A 14,974-nucleotide genomic window follows, 5' to 3' on the forward strand; every position below is an offset into this window, starting at 1 on the left:
ACATTTTAGACTTCTCTAGGCCAATCCACGGACTCTCACTAGGCTTATTTATCCCCTTCACGACCACGGTGAAATGCACGTGGTTTCCCAAAACTTCCCCTTCCTTTTATGTCCTTACCATGGTGAACTGTTCCATCACTCAGTACTCCAAGACATTACGCCATTTTTGCTTTTCCCTCCCCACCCTGCCATACAGCACATCCACACATACACACAAGCACACAAAATCACATGCAGTGTTCTTAGCTCTTGCGGAAGCCAGCTTTTGAATAGCTCTGGAATTCATTCACTCTTTTCTACGCCCATGCCCACCACCAGTGTCAGTTACTACCCCATGGTACTGTACTTAATAAGGGATGGCAGTGCCTCTTGTTCCATTCTGATGTCTTCTCATCAATGCAGCCAGACTTAAGTTTCTAAAGTAAATACATCTCTTTTTATACTCTTCTCCTCTATGAAAATCTTGTGTGGTTCCTCAATGCCATGAGAATCATGTAAAAGGTGACATATATCTTCACTACATAACTTCTAAGGTGTCTCTTCTATCCCCACCACCAAACTTAATGTTCCAAGCAAAGTAAACTCCTCCCAGTTAGGAAGCCAGGTTCCCTAAGACCTGCAGGCAGACCACTGAAACTGGACTTGGGAGAGTGAAAAGGAACAATCCAAAGAGGACTCCAGTACTAAAAGACTATCCCAGGAAAACAGGAAGATGCTTTCTCAGCCCACAAGGCCTCTGCCCTTACTGTGCACTCCAATTTCTCCTCCAGCCATTTCACCTAATTAACTTCCAGTTCTCACTGAACTGAACTATTGCTTCTTCCATAAAGTTTCCCCTGAAGCCCCAGAACAGAAACTCTGGAATCCTAAAACTTCCTACCTTTTCCCACTTCACTCTTTATTTACTCCTTTCATAATCTTCATGGTACTTTACTGTAATTTTCTGTTTATTTGTAAACTCTCTCTCTACTCCACTGCAACTGACTTCACACTCCTTGAAGACCAGACTTACTAACACTGTGTATCTGAGTCCAGCTTAGTCTCTGGCATTATAATAAACACTCAATAAATATTTGAATAAATACGTTTCAAAATTATGAATTGATAACTATAAAACCAAGGAATCTCTTTTAAATACATATTTGGACATAGTGATTTCAGTACTTTAGTCAGCTTTAAATTATTCTACAAATAATAATTTACTATATCTATTGTATACTTCTATTTGATCTGTAATCATGGAGCGTATCATAATCCTGTTAGGGGCTCAAAGACCAATCCCAGGCGTTTATTCTGTAGAAACAATTAGGATTAAAAATAAATAAGCTTTGGTATAAAATTGTATTTTCTATATAGTTTCTCTGCTTTTATTATGGTAATATACATAATATAAAATTTATCATCCCATTTTTAAGATAGTACCATTAACTATTTTACTGTACATCAGTAGGGTTAGGTATATTCAACTGCCTAAACTTCTTCATCATGCAAATCTGAAACTCTGTATCCATTACACAATTCCCTATTTCCCATTTCCCCAGCCTCTGGAAACCAATGAGCTTAACAAATCTCAATATCTCATATAATGCAGTATTTATTTTTCTGTGACTCACATATTTAAACCTAGCATAACAGTTCATTCATTTTATAATACATGTCATAATTTCCTTATGCTTGAATAATATATTACTGTATGTATATTTCATGTTTTATTTATTCATTAATCCATTAATGGACAATTGTGTTGCTTCCACCTCTTGGCTATTGTGAGAAACACTATTATGAACATGGTCACCAGTTTCTTTTAATAGCAGGAAATAAACAATATTACAATCATTAAAAACAAAGATGGAAAGGCTTTCATAAAAGAGAAGTATTTTAAAGTGTGTATATTTATTGCTTTTTTCTAGATATTATTTTTAGACAAAATTTTATCTTTGTGACTTACACTTTCACTAACAGACATATGTTTAACATGATCCAAACATAATGTCTGTTCTAAAAATGAATATTCATTCACTTTAATGACAAAGTAGCTCTTTTTTGTTACATTTAGAAGGAACTTACTTTGGGGAAAACACTGGTTTTCTGATTTGGTAGTATATTCAATTGACATATCATAGAATACTTTATTTCATGCATGAATATGTAACAAACTACTGGCTTTTGGGGCTGCATCTGAGATTTGCACAGTTCAGAGAAACCAAGACTGGGAACAAATATAAGCAGAATTAAATAGATTGAGAACACAATTCACAATTATGAAACTTCTGCAATCTGTCTTTACTCACTGCTCTCAGATGCATCATTGTCAGCATCTGACCCCGTTAGGTGGCTGATAAGAGGATTTTGAAGGCCAGCAGATTTTATTTTTAACCTCTCCATATGGTTGACCTTCTAGTTCCAATGTGAGCATCATCTGCAGAGATGATCATCAAATGGCAACTTCTACCCTAAAATGTTTTGGGTAATTTGGTCAACTCAAAAGTGATGCTCAGTTAAAGAACAATATGTGATCTTCTTTGTACTTTAAAGTCTGTACACAAATACACTGTAAAAGGTCTCTCTGCCACAAATACATTTTTTAAGTTTTGCAGGGCTATAGACAAAAATGTCAAAAATAATTGACTGACTTTAGGATTAAAAGTAGTTTTTCAAACTATATGCAATGCTCTGCTTGTATAATGTATAAAAGTTTAGCAGTAGCTTTTGCTGCTAAGATTTTTCAATCAGCAAAGTTCTTTTTTAATATGAAGCAATATATCAAGTTTAAAATAACTAAAAAACAAAGTTAATAAGGTTTTATAAAAAATTTTCAAATGTGTACCAATGTATTAATATTTCAGGTCTAATATTAGCAATATCAATGAACAACACATTAGGCTATAACATTTTTCAAAATTAAAAGAGATAATAATTTTATTGCAATTCATGGTCCACAGTTTTATACTCTCTTGAACTCTGAAGATACAGATGGCAAATATGGTTTTCCATATATGAAAGTTTTGCATATAAGAATAATATAACATTCTTAAGGCCAAAGGGCACATTAAAAGATGATCAATATTGCTAATTTGCTAGAGAAAGGCACATCAAAACTACAAAGAGAGATCACCTCATACCAGTCAGAATGGCTATCACCAAAAACTGTACAAATAATAAATACTGAAAAGGGTGTGGAGAAAAAGGAACCCTTCTACACTGTTGGTGGGAATGTAAATTGGTAGAGCCACTATGGAGAACAGTGTGATGCTCCTTAAAAAACTAAAAATAGAGTAACCACATGATCTGGCAATCCCACTTTAGGACATATATCTGGAGAAAACTATAATTCAAAAAGATCCATGCACCCAAATGTTCATTACAGCTCTATTTACAATAGCCAAGACACAGAAGCAACCTAAATATACATGGAGAGATGAATGGATAAAGAAGGTGTAGTATATTTATACATTGGAATATTACTCAGCCATAAAAAAAGAATCAAAAACTGCCATTTGCAGCCATATGGATGGACTTAGAGATTATCATACTAAGTCAAGTAAGCCAGATAAATAAAGAAAAATATCACATGCTATCACTTATATATGAAATCTAAAAATATATATATATATATATATATATATATAAATGAACTTAAACACAAACTAGGAGTAAACTCACAGACATAGAAAACAAACTTATGGTGTAAGTTTGTTTTCTTACAAAGGAGAAAGAGGGGGGGTTCAATTAGAAGTTTGGTATTAACATATACACACTACTATATATAAAACGGGCTTCCTTAGCAGCTCAGCTGATAAAGAATCCACCTGCAATGCAGGAGACCCTTGTTCAATTACTGGGTCAGGAAGATCCACTGGGTAAGGGAGAGGCTACCCACTCCAGTATTCTTAGGCTTCCCTGGTGGTTCAGATGGTAAAGAATCCACCTGCAGTGCTGAAGACCTGGGTTCAATCCCTGGGTTGCGAAGATCCCCTGGAGAAGTGAACATCCCCTGGAGAAGGGAACGCCTACCCATAACCAAACAAGGACCTACGACATAGCATAGAGAACCATACCCAATATTTTTCAATAACCTGTAAGGGAAAATAATCTGAAAAAGAACAGATATATATATATATATATATATATATATATGTGTGTGTGTATACATAACTGAATCACTTTGCCATACAACTAATATATAGTTATTAACCAACTATATTTCAATAAATACATTATAAAATTATTCATCCATCCATTTATTCAACAAACATAGATATCCATTATGTGCCAAAGACAGATCCAAAGAAACACGTAACAAAAAAACAAAACAAAAAAAAACAGAAGAGAAGAAATTCTCAACACATCAAGGACTTTAGTCAGGTGGTAAAGACAAAAGTTAGGATATTATTAGAGCATGTACGCGGTTCACTGAGAGAGGAAGAGAAGGAAGGAGACTGGGAGTACAGAATAGAACAAGCACAGAATTCTTTCCTGAGAAGTCAACAAAGAGCATTCTACAAAGACTAGTACATAATTCACTGGTAAACTCACCAGGGTTGAGCCCAGGGTGTGGTGGGTAAAGCGACAAGTCTCTCAGCAGAAGAAACAAGAGAAGACAGACACAAAATCCAGTCAAAATGCTTAAAACATGTTTTTTTGTAGGCTCTATTCATCATTGCTGAGACAATAAAATGTAGAATTCATCTGAGATGAGATTTCAATGGGCACTATTAATCAAAAAAGCAAAACAGTGTAAAACTTTTAACACTCATGGTCTCCTACTCATCCCCAGGGACCTCATATTTTTGAATTCAGTTGGCTCTTCTTTCCTTTTCTAAATTCACATTTGCTCAACACATGGGAACAACATCATATACCAATTACAGGACCAAAGAGTGACTAGATATTTATTCAAGACAGTTTGTAGAAATAATTATAACTTAAAAAACTGTTTCAGTACTTACTGTTAGTCGCTCAGTCATGTCTGACTCAGTGAGACCCCATGGACTGTAGCCCGCCAGAGTCCTCTGTCCATGGAATTCTCCAGGCAAGAATACTGGAGTGGATTGTCATTTCCTTCTCCAGGGGATCTTCCCAACTCAGGGATAGAACCCAGATCTCCCGCGTTGCAGGCAGAGTCTTTACCATCTGAGCCACCAGGGAAGACTTAAAAATACGTCTCCTTTCCTGGCAAAACCTGAATAAGAACAGCACTGAGGCGGGCTTCGGAGAAGGCAATGGCACCCCACTCCAGTACTCTTGCCTGGAAAACCCCATGGACGGAGGTGCCTGGTAGGCTGCAGTCCATGGGGTCGCTATGAGTCAGACACGACTGAGCGACTTCACTTTGACTTTCCACTTTCAGGCACTGGAGAAGGAAATGGCAACCCACTCCAGTGTTCTTGCCTGGAGAATCCCAGGGACGGGGGAGCCTGGTAGGCTGCCGTCTATGGGGTCACAGAGAGTCAGACACGACTGAAGCGACTTAGGAGGAGGAGGAGGAAGGGGGAATTTCCCTAAGGAAGAAAATTTAAATCTAAGTATACTTTTTTTCTGATACAATGGCTGGAACATGTTTATAAAATACCTGAACTATGAGGAACACTATCTGATGTGCAGACAAAATCCCTACAAAGTTCCTTCAGGCGACAGTGCAGTGTGGCTGCAGGAACTTTAAAACAAGGACAAGAGAAAGGAGAGAATGAGACTTGCTCCCACACAATCTCTACACAAGGAAAAGTGAAAGTTGAAAGTGAAAGTCACTCAGTCGTGTCCGACTCTGCGACCCCATGGACTATACAGTCCATGGAATTCTCCAGGCCAGAATACTGGAGTGGGTAGCCATTCCCTTCTTTAGGGAATCTTCCCAACCTAGGGATCGAACCGAGGTCTCCTGCATGGCAGGCAAAGTCTTTACCAGCTGAGCCACCAGGGAAGCCCCTACACAAAGAAAGCTTACAGTAAGTTCTAGCTGCTGGCAAACATTGTTACTCATTAATATCCTAGAAATAAAAGGAATTTTAGTGTACCTGACATGTTCAAGAGTTCAAACCAAACTGTACCCTGACATGCTTTTAATATTTAGCAGTAGCTGCCAAAAATTGAAAAGATATGAAAAGGGAACATAAATAATTTTATTACCGCTAAATGAAGATATATCCAGACCCAGGCGATTGTTACTGCTTCTTACTCTCTCTGCCTCTTTCCCGAAAACAAAAGACACAAAATCATAGTTTCACTAAATTGATGGCAACATCTTTTAAGACACAATATTATGAATGAAGAACCTATTACTGTTTTTATTTTTTTTAATTTTATTTTGTTTTTAAACTTTACATAATTGTATTAGTTCTGCCAAATATCAAACTGAATCCGCCACAGGTATACATGTGTTCCCCATCCTGAACCCTCCTCCCTCCTCCCTCCCCATACCATCCCTCTGGGTCGTCCCAGTGCACCAGCCCCAAGCATCCAGTATCGTGCATCGAACCTGGTCTGGCAACTCATTTCATTCATGATATTTTACATGTTTCAATGCCATTCTCCCAAATCTTTCCACTCTCTCCCTCTCCCACAGAGTCCATAAGACTGTTCTATACATCAGTGTCTCTTTTGCTGTCTCGTACACAGGGTTATTGTTACCATCTTTCTAAATTCCATATATATGCGTTAGTATACTGTATTGGTGTTTTTCTTTCTGGCTTACTTCACTCTGCATAATAGGCTCCAGTTTCATCCACCTCATTAGAACTGATTCAAATGTATTCTTTTTAATGGCTGAGTAATACTCCATTGTGTATATGTACCATGGCTTTCTTATCCATTCATCTGCTGATGGACATCTAGGTTGCTTCCATGTCCTGGCTATTATAAACAGTGCTGCGATGAACATTGGGATACACGTGTCTCTTTCCCTTCTGGTGTCCTCAGTGTGTATGCCCAGCAGTGGGATTGCTGGATCATAAGGCGGTTCTATTTCCAGTTTTTTAAGCAATCTCCACACTGTTCTCCATAGTGGCTGTACTAGTTTGCATTCCAACCAACAGTGTAAGAGGGTTCCCTTTTCTCCACACCCTCTCCAGCATTTATTACTTGTAGACTTTTGGATCGCAGCCATTCTGACTGGTATGAAATGGTACCTCATAGTGGTTTTGATTTGCATTTCTCTGATAATGAGTGATGTTGAGCATCTTTTCATGTGTTTGTTAGCCATCTGTATGTCTTCTTTGGAGAAATGTCTATTTAGTTCTTTGGCCCATTTTTTGATTGGGTCATTTATTTTTCTGGAGTTGAGCTGCAGGAACTGTTTTTAAATGAACAAGCTTCTTTCAAGAATCATATTTGGGAGAGGATTCCAGAAGCATACGCAACTATGCAATGACAAAACTTACTCTGTGCCTCGTACCATCTGATACCCTTCCAGGCAATTCTTTTAATACAATAAACCCCATAAGCTAAGAAATGTAAGGCAGTGAGCAACATGTAACCACACCCACTGTACGTGTGTGCTCAATGAGACAGTCTTCAACAGATTCTGTAGCTATTTTGCAAAGGAACAAAAGATGGACTGAGCAATTGCATTTGTTACATTTCCCCTGTTGGCCACACTGAATTTATCATAGCATTAAACATCATCCAGACTGGTATGTGATGGTAAAGAAAAAAACACGAATTGTAGTGATTCTCCCTCCTTTGATGATAGGTGCCGTCATTTTAACACGAATGATTGACATTCGACATCAAGCAGCTTTCTGGAAAGGAACTTGTGCACCTCTCAATGGCACATCTGGTATCTGCAGATGGTGTGGATTAGCATAACTTTTCCAGCAATGATGCACCAAAAGCATAACGCAAAATAAGACTTATGCCTGATGTCAATTGTTTGTTTCTTGCCAGTGTTAATATAAAATCTTCTCGAGATGGTTCTAATGCTTACTATCAGCTTAAACTAGAGGGAAAACACTCAGGAAGCAATCTTGACTGTCTGCGGGGTGGGGTGGGCAGTGGACGTGAATTAATTAATTTTTATGACAGCCCACTGCTACTACTGCTCTTCCTTCCTGCACAAAGGTGGCCAAGTCCCCCACTAGGGGTACGACAGGTACACAGTGGGGAGTTAACATGAGGCACGCCTCTCCTATAATGAAGATTTGATCTGTGTCATGTACGTGTCAAGTGTGTCAAGTACGTGTGTGTACTTAATATGTCCATGCTGCAGTAGGAGCAAATATTTCTTTCAAATAAGCATTAAATAAGCTATATGTTCTGTGAGGATAATACTAAGGAAAAACTTGGCATCCAATTAATTACAGGAGCAACATTAGGATCCTTGAGAGATATAAAAGAATACAAGAGCCTTTCCTCAAAGCTTTTAAAATCAAGAAGAAAAGCTCAATTTATTAATATATGGTGTCATACGTCATAAGTGACATGAGTTCTATTCCATATGACTTGAGGCAATGTATAAATGCCTCATAAAACATTAACAATGAAGAAGGTCTATAAAAAGATTTATCAGTTTTCTCTTTGAAAAGGCCTCATGAAGGGAGACACCATACTCAAGACCTGGAAATTAGGCTGTATTTTAGCAAGCATTATACTCAAGAGAAGAAGAAAAAATTCAGACCTAAATGGCTTAATGCAAGGTTAACAGGACAGCAAAACTCAAGTGTCATTTGAGGAAATTTGCTGCATTCACAGCAACCAACAGGGTTGACACAGGTGAGTAATAGGAATAAAACTCCACATAGCCATGAAATAGAAAAAGACAAGAGGAGTGATGAAAATAACGGGTACACCATATGAATCAGAAATGCAGTTCCTAGGTAATGCATAATTTATACAACATTAAGTTATTTATAGCTCATCTAGTTCCAAAATCCCCAGTATTAACTGATACCTACTGAACCCTTTTTCTAAAATGATCTTAAAAGAATTCACACACAAAAAAGCATACAATGTATAAGGTGAAAATAATTTGGTGAGCAAAGTGGAGCAAAATCAGCCCTTGATTACGTAAATAGTGACAGTGACTTAAACTTTGAAACATCTGTCTTCCCCCATCCCCCGAGCTGCTGTGTTCCTAACGTGTACAAACACCACCCCCACTGCAAGCCTTCCGACTTTGAGTTCTCCTCAGAGGAAGATTACTACAGAATTAGCAGCATTAACCCCCTAGCCTGTGAACTCTGATACTATTTCTTAAACTCATTTTAACTTTAATGCAATTTAAAATTATAAATTCTGTTGGCCTCATATGATCAAAATTATGATTTTTAAAGGCAATTATGTCTCATATCTATATCAGAAAGACTATTCTCAAACCCAGATTCTGATTAAGATTTGTAGTTCCATCTGGATATATATTCAGTATCTAATTCAATAAGATATATTCAATATCTTATAATAAATTATAATGAAAAAGTGTGAAAAAGAATACATATATATCTATTATGTACATATACATATGAAAGCTGAATACACATATATACACAAATATAACTGAATCATTTGCCATATATCAGAAACTAATGCAACATTGTAAATCAACTATACTTTAATAAAAAATAAATTTAAAAAATAATTTATAGTTGCAATGAGTTCTACCAATGCTTCTTCAAGTAATATACTAACATCTATTGTATATGGGATAAAAAGAAGTTTCTATTTATCAATAGATGAAAATATATAGAAAACCACTACATCATTACTTAATAACGACACACTAGGAGTTTTCGTCTGTAAAACTGTTATTCACATTTTAAACTTTTCTCCTGAAATTTTGACTAACGTCCTGCACATTTGAAAAAACAAATAAAAGAGCTTATGTATTAAAAATGAAATGACAGTATAACTATTTGAGTATACTGCACATCTGCATAGAGAACCAATGAAAAAACTATGACATGAGTGGTTATTTTCTTCTTTGCAACAGCAACAACAACAAAGTAGAAGAATATAATTGTAATGTCCTATTAATTATTAGCAAGTGATCATAAAAAATCACTTCACCTCAATTTCTTCATCTGCGAATACAGATGCAAGTGTCTAATGTGTTCTTTTCTTCAGGGAAAACAAGCCATTGGGAAATCAGACAAGAAGTCAACATATCTAAGTGGTGGTAATTATAAGTAAATTCAAGTAAATCAAAGATTTTCAAAACACAAGTTTCAAAATTTAAAAACTATCCTTATGGTGTTCTAATAGTCCATTAAAAACTAGAGATGTCTGGAACAATATCTCCAGACAAAGGTAAATTTTCGGAATTTCATAACAGCATATCAATTTATATGCTATATATAATGCATATGATTAAATGGCTCATGTAGTCCAAGTATCATTTTAAAATAATATGAATCTGAAGTAGACTTACAGATGTAGAAAACAAACTTATGGTGACCAAAGGTACCAAGGGGAAGGATAAATAGGAACCCTGGGGTTTACATATGCACTGTACTATAAAGAAAATGTATGGCAAAACCAATACAATATTGTAAGGTAATTAGCCTCCAATTTAAATAAATTTACATTAAAAATAAATAAAATAGATAACTAGCAAGTTCCTACTTTATAACACAGGGAACTCTACTCAATACTCTGTAATGGTCTATATGTAAAAGCAATCTAAAAAAAAAGAGTGGATATATGTATTTGTATAATTGACTTACTTTGTTATACACCTGAAACTAACACAACTTTGTATATCAAGTATATGTCAAAGTTTTTAAAAATAATATAAATCTCTATGCATGTGTGCTCAAGTCATGTCTGACTCTTTTCGACTCCATGGAGTGCAGGCTCTTCTGTCCATGTTAAGTTCCAGGCAAGAAGACCGGAGTGGGTTGCCATTTCCTACTTGAGGGAGTCTTTCTGACCCAAGGATTGAACGCACATCGCTTGTGTCTCCTGCACTGGCAGGCAGATTCTTTAACACTGAGCCGCTTGGGAAGCCCCATAAATCTCTACACTTTCAGTTTAACTTTTTGTGAACCTAAAACTTTTCTAAAAAATAAAGTCTATTAAAAATAAAATATGGTATTTTTGATGAGAAATGTAACCATTTTGAATATAAGAAATTACTTTGTACAAAGAGTTATAATTTTAAAAGATAAAAAAATAAATAAAAGCTACAGACTGTTAAATTAAAACTCCATTCCTTACAAATGCTTTTTGAGCATTTACAAAATAACGCAGTCAGTAATGCTGAAAAATGGATTATTATCTAGCCTACTCTAAAAAAATACTTCAAACGTCCTTCCATGCATCCAATAAGAATTTACAGAGCATATATTGTATGCAGACACTCATCTAAGCTCTGTAGATACAGAAAGAAGCAGAAAAGTATCCTTGAGTACAGAGTCCAATAGAAAAGACAGACATCAATGAAAGAATCATACAATTCAGTGTGAAATTACATTGTGGTAAGACAATAATGTGATAAATGCTACATTAAAAAGGAGACACACAGAAAAAGTAAAAAAAAAAAGTCTACACTCTTCTACCATAAAATAACCAAGATCATTTTACTATTATAACTTTTCTCTTTGCAGATGCATAATATGACACAGTCATACCCTCTCCCCCAAGTTTCCAGAAGCACAAAGTGTACCTCAGATGGCAAACAGAAAATTGCAATAATGGCTGGCAATAGTTCAGATATTCAGGGAATTCTAATCTGAAGACGTCAACCACTAAGGTGCTCATAGATACACTTCAATCCTGCCCATCCTCCTCTTCAATCCTGCCCATTCTCCCCAACTCTTCAAAGGGAAACTTTTGGAAAACTTTTAGCCCTGAAAAATATAGGAAATCACTTAAACTAAAAACCCTTTCTTGGTAATTCTCTAACAAGGTTCTCAAATAATTTGTGTCACTTTTACTATATGTCTGAAATTTAAAAATCTCTAATTATACTATTTATCCTACCATAGTAAGTATTTTACAATTTTTGCCAATTTTTATCAAATGTTGTTCTCTCCTGACACCATTCTGTTCTCCAAAGAGCTGCTAGTTTCTGATATGCTCAGATATTTCTATGTTTTTTTTTTCCTTACTATTGAGAACTTTTATTAATTCTCCCAATCTGTTATAAGTAGAAGAATAAATCACTTAAAGCAACTGTGAACGTGAGAAAACCTCATCAAATAATCTCAGAGTCAATCCCTGCCCATAACTCACTGTTTTATATTTGTACAAGAAAGCCAAGCCTATTAATTCTCAGTTCTTGATTTCTAAGGCTCATAGGCTGGGAGGAATAACAAATGCAGCCCAGCACCTGACATGATAAATGTTGTCCTAAAATAAATACATGTGGGTCAGAGTGTGTGTGTGTGTGTGTGTGTGTGTGTGTCTGTGTGTGTGTGTCTGTGTGTGGGTAGGTATATGATAATAAACTCATGACAATGTGAAGAATGAGAGTGAGTTTGACAATAACCTTAGAAAATTCAGATATACTTTAAGGACTATCAAAGGACTGAAACAAGCCCCTTGACTTGTCTTTTTTTCTTAAATAAAATGGTTAAAGATAACATATTCTAAGTATCTTCCAAGGAAAGGCAATATTCTAATATAATAACTCTTCCAAGAAAAGACATTGCCTAAATAGCATATGGATGGATGAGAATGCAAACCTGAAACCAATTATCAAAGAAACCTGACAGCTATTTGACACTACATTCTCTGACAATAAAAGATGCGTAATTTTTTATGAAGTTCATCCACTGCTATAAAGCTTCCTGTTAGATGCCTCACAAGATTAAAAACTGTATCTATTACCAAGGTCACAGGTCATAGCTTCTTCTGATGAGCTTAACCTACATTTCAGTAATAAAAAAAATGAAAGTAGCTCAGTCATATCTGACTTTTTGTGATCCCATGGACTGTAGCTCACCAGGTTCCTCTGTCCATGGGATTCTCCAGGCAAGAATACTGGAGTGTGTTGCCATTTCCTTCTCCAGGGGATCTTCCCCATCCAGGGATCAAACCCGAGTCTCCTGCACTGCAGGCAGATTCTTTACTGTCTGACCAATACCTGATACTAAAAGTAAAAGAGAATATCAAGAACATTAGCCAAATATTTAACAAGTGCCTGTATGAAGCATAAGCTAGAATCAAGATTGCTGGGAGAAATATCAATAACCTCAGATATACAGAGGACACCACCCTTATGGCAGAAAGCAAACAAGAACTAAAGAGCCTCTTGAAGAAAGTGAAAGAGGAGAGTCAAAAAGTTGGCTTAAAACTCAACATTCAGAAAACTAAGATCACGGCATCCAGTCCCATCACTTCATGACAAAAAGATGGGGAAACAATGGAAACAGTGAGAGACTTTATTTTCCTGGGCTCCAAAATCACTGCAAATGGTGACTGCAGCCATGAAATTAAAAGACGCTTACTCCTTGGAAGAAAAGCTATGACCAACCTAGACAGCATTTTAAAAAGCAGAGACATTACTTTGCCAACAAAGGTCCGTCTAGTCAAAGCTATGATTTTTCCAGTAGTCATGTATGGATGTGGGGGGTGGACCATAAAGAAAGCTGAGCACCAAAGAATTGACGCTTTTGAACTGTGGTGCTGGAGAAGACTCTTGAGAGTCCCTTGGACTGCAAGGAGATCCAACTAGTCCATCTTAAAGGAAATCAGTCCTGAATATTCATTGGAATGATTGATGCTGAAGTTGAATCTCTAATACTTCGGTCACCTGATGGGAATTGCTGACTTATATGAAAAGACCTTCATGCTGGGAAAGATTGAAGGCAGGAGAAGGGGACAACAGAGGATGAGTTGGTTGGATGGCATCACCGACTTGATGGACAAGAATTTGAACAAACTCTGGGAGTTGGTGATGGATAGGGAAGCCTGGCATGCTGCAGTCCATGGGGTTTCAGAGTCAGACATGACCTAATGACTGAACTGAACTGTTCTATCCCGGGAACTGTGTTCTAGACACTGGAGACTTACCAAGGAAGAAGCACCAGTGCACACCTCCCACACATATGGTCAAGGGATGCTGGCAGGATGCCCAACCCACAGCTATGTATTAAGAAGCAAAAGCAAAATGAGTGGACAAAAAAACGCCTTTGAAAGGGATAAATATCATTGCTGTGGCAAAGGTACTGGTTGCTCAGAAATGGAGCAACCTTTCCCCATATAAAACAGAGCCACCATGGATGGCAACATTCTCTAACCAATTCAGCAGCAAAAGCAGAAGCCACAAGTGAAATATTTGGTTAGATACCAATTTCCCTTCTTCCTCCCTCCCGTGCACTATTATAGTCCATTATCTAAAGTCACCATGTCTCTTCCTCCTCCATCTTCATATATACAAAGAAGGCTCTTTCTTCAAGGTCTATGCCAGTGCTTACCTATTCCAAGAGGTAAGCTTTCCTGATCCCTCTAATTAGTAGGATCTTGTCCTTGTTTGTCTCTGCCAAGGCATAGTCTCTCCCAAACTGCCTTTACTACTAGATGGTACATTTTTAGTGTTTTTTTTTTGTTTTTTTTTTTTTTTTTTACAAATCTCCTTCTAGATTATTCTGTTTGCCACATATGCAGTAAATTTCTAAAAAAAAAAAAAAAAAAAAAAAGTGTACCTTACCTCTATTTAGTCCTTACAGAAAATATACACTGTCTGAAAAATAGAAGGTACTTGAGAGATAGCTGCAGAATTAGATTCAGAAACAGAGTTTACATATAGCTGCTGCTGCCCCTGCTACTGCTGCTAAGTCGCTTCAGTCGTGTCCAACTCTATGAGACCCCATAGATGGCAGCCCACCAGGCTCCCCCATCCCTGGGATTCTCCAGGCAAGAACACTGGAGTGGGTTGCCATTTCCTTCTCCATTACATATAGCTAGCTATTTATAGATATACACATGTATATATAATACCAAAATAATCTAAATTTATTTTTTATAAAACCTTCTAAAGGATTTCCCTAGCTACTTCTCAAAATTTCTAAAATGTTTTTATCAAAAGTTTTAAGGCCCACTG

General features: G+C 36.7%; 1 protein-coding gene across 1 annotated transcript in view; it reads right to left on the reverse strand.

Moving 5' to 3' along the window:
* Nucleotides 1-14,974, reverse strand: part of PRKD1 (protein kinase D1) — a 348,924-nt gene that overhangs the window by 298,841 nt on the left and 35,109 nt on the right. The gene's annotated exons all lie outside the window — the stretch shown is intronic.

This window comes from Bubalus kerabau, chromosome 19 (genome assembly GCF_029407905.1).
Source record: "Bubalus kerabau isolate K-KA32 ecotype Philippines breed swamp buffalo chromosome 19, PCC_UOA_SB_1v2, whole genome shotgun sequence".
Taxonomy (NCBI): domain Eukaryota; kingdom Metazoa; phylum Chordata; class Mammalia; order Artiodactyla; family Bovidae; genus Bubalus; species Bubalus kerabau.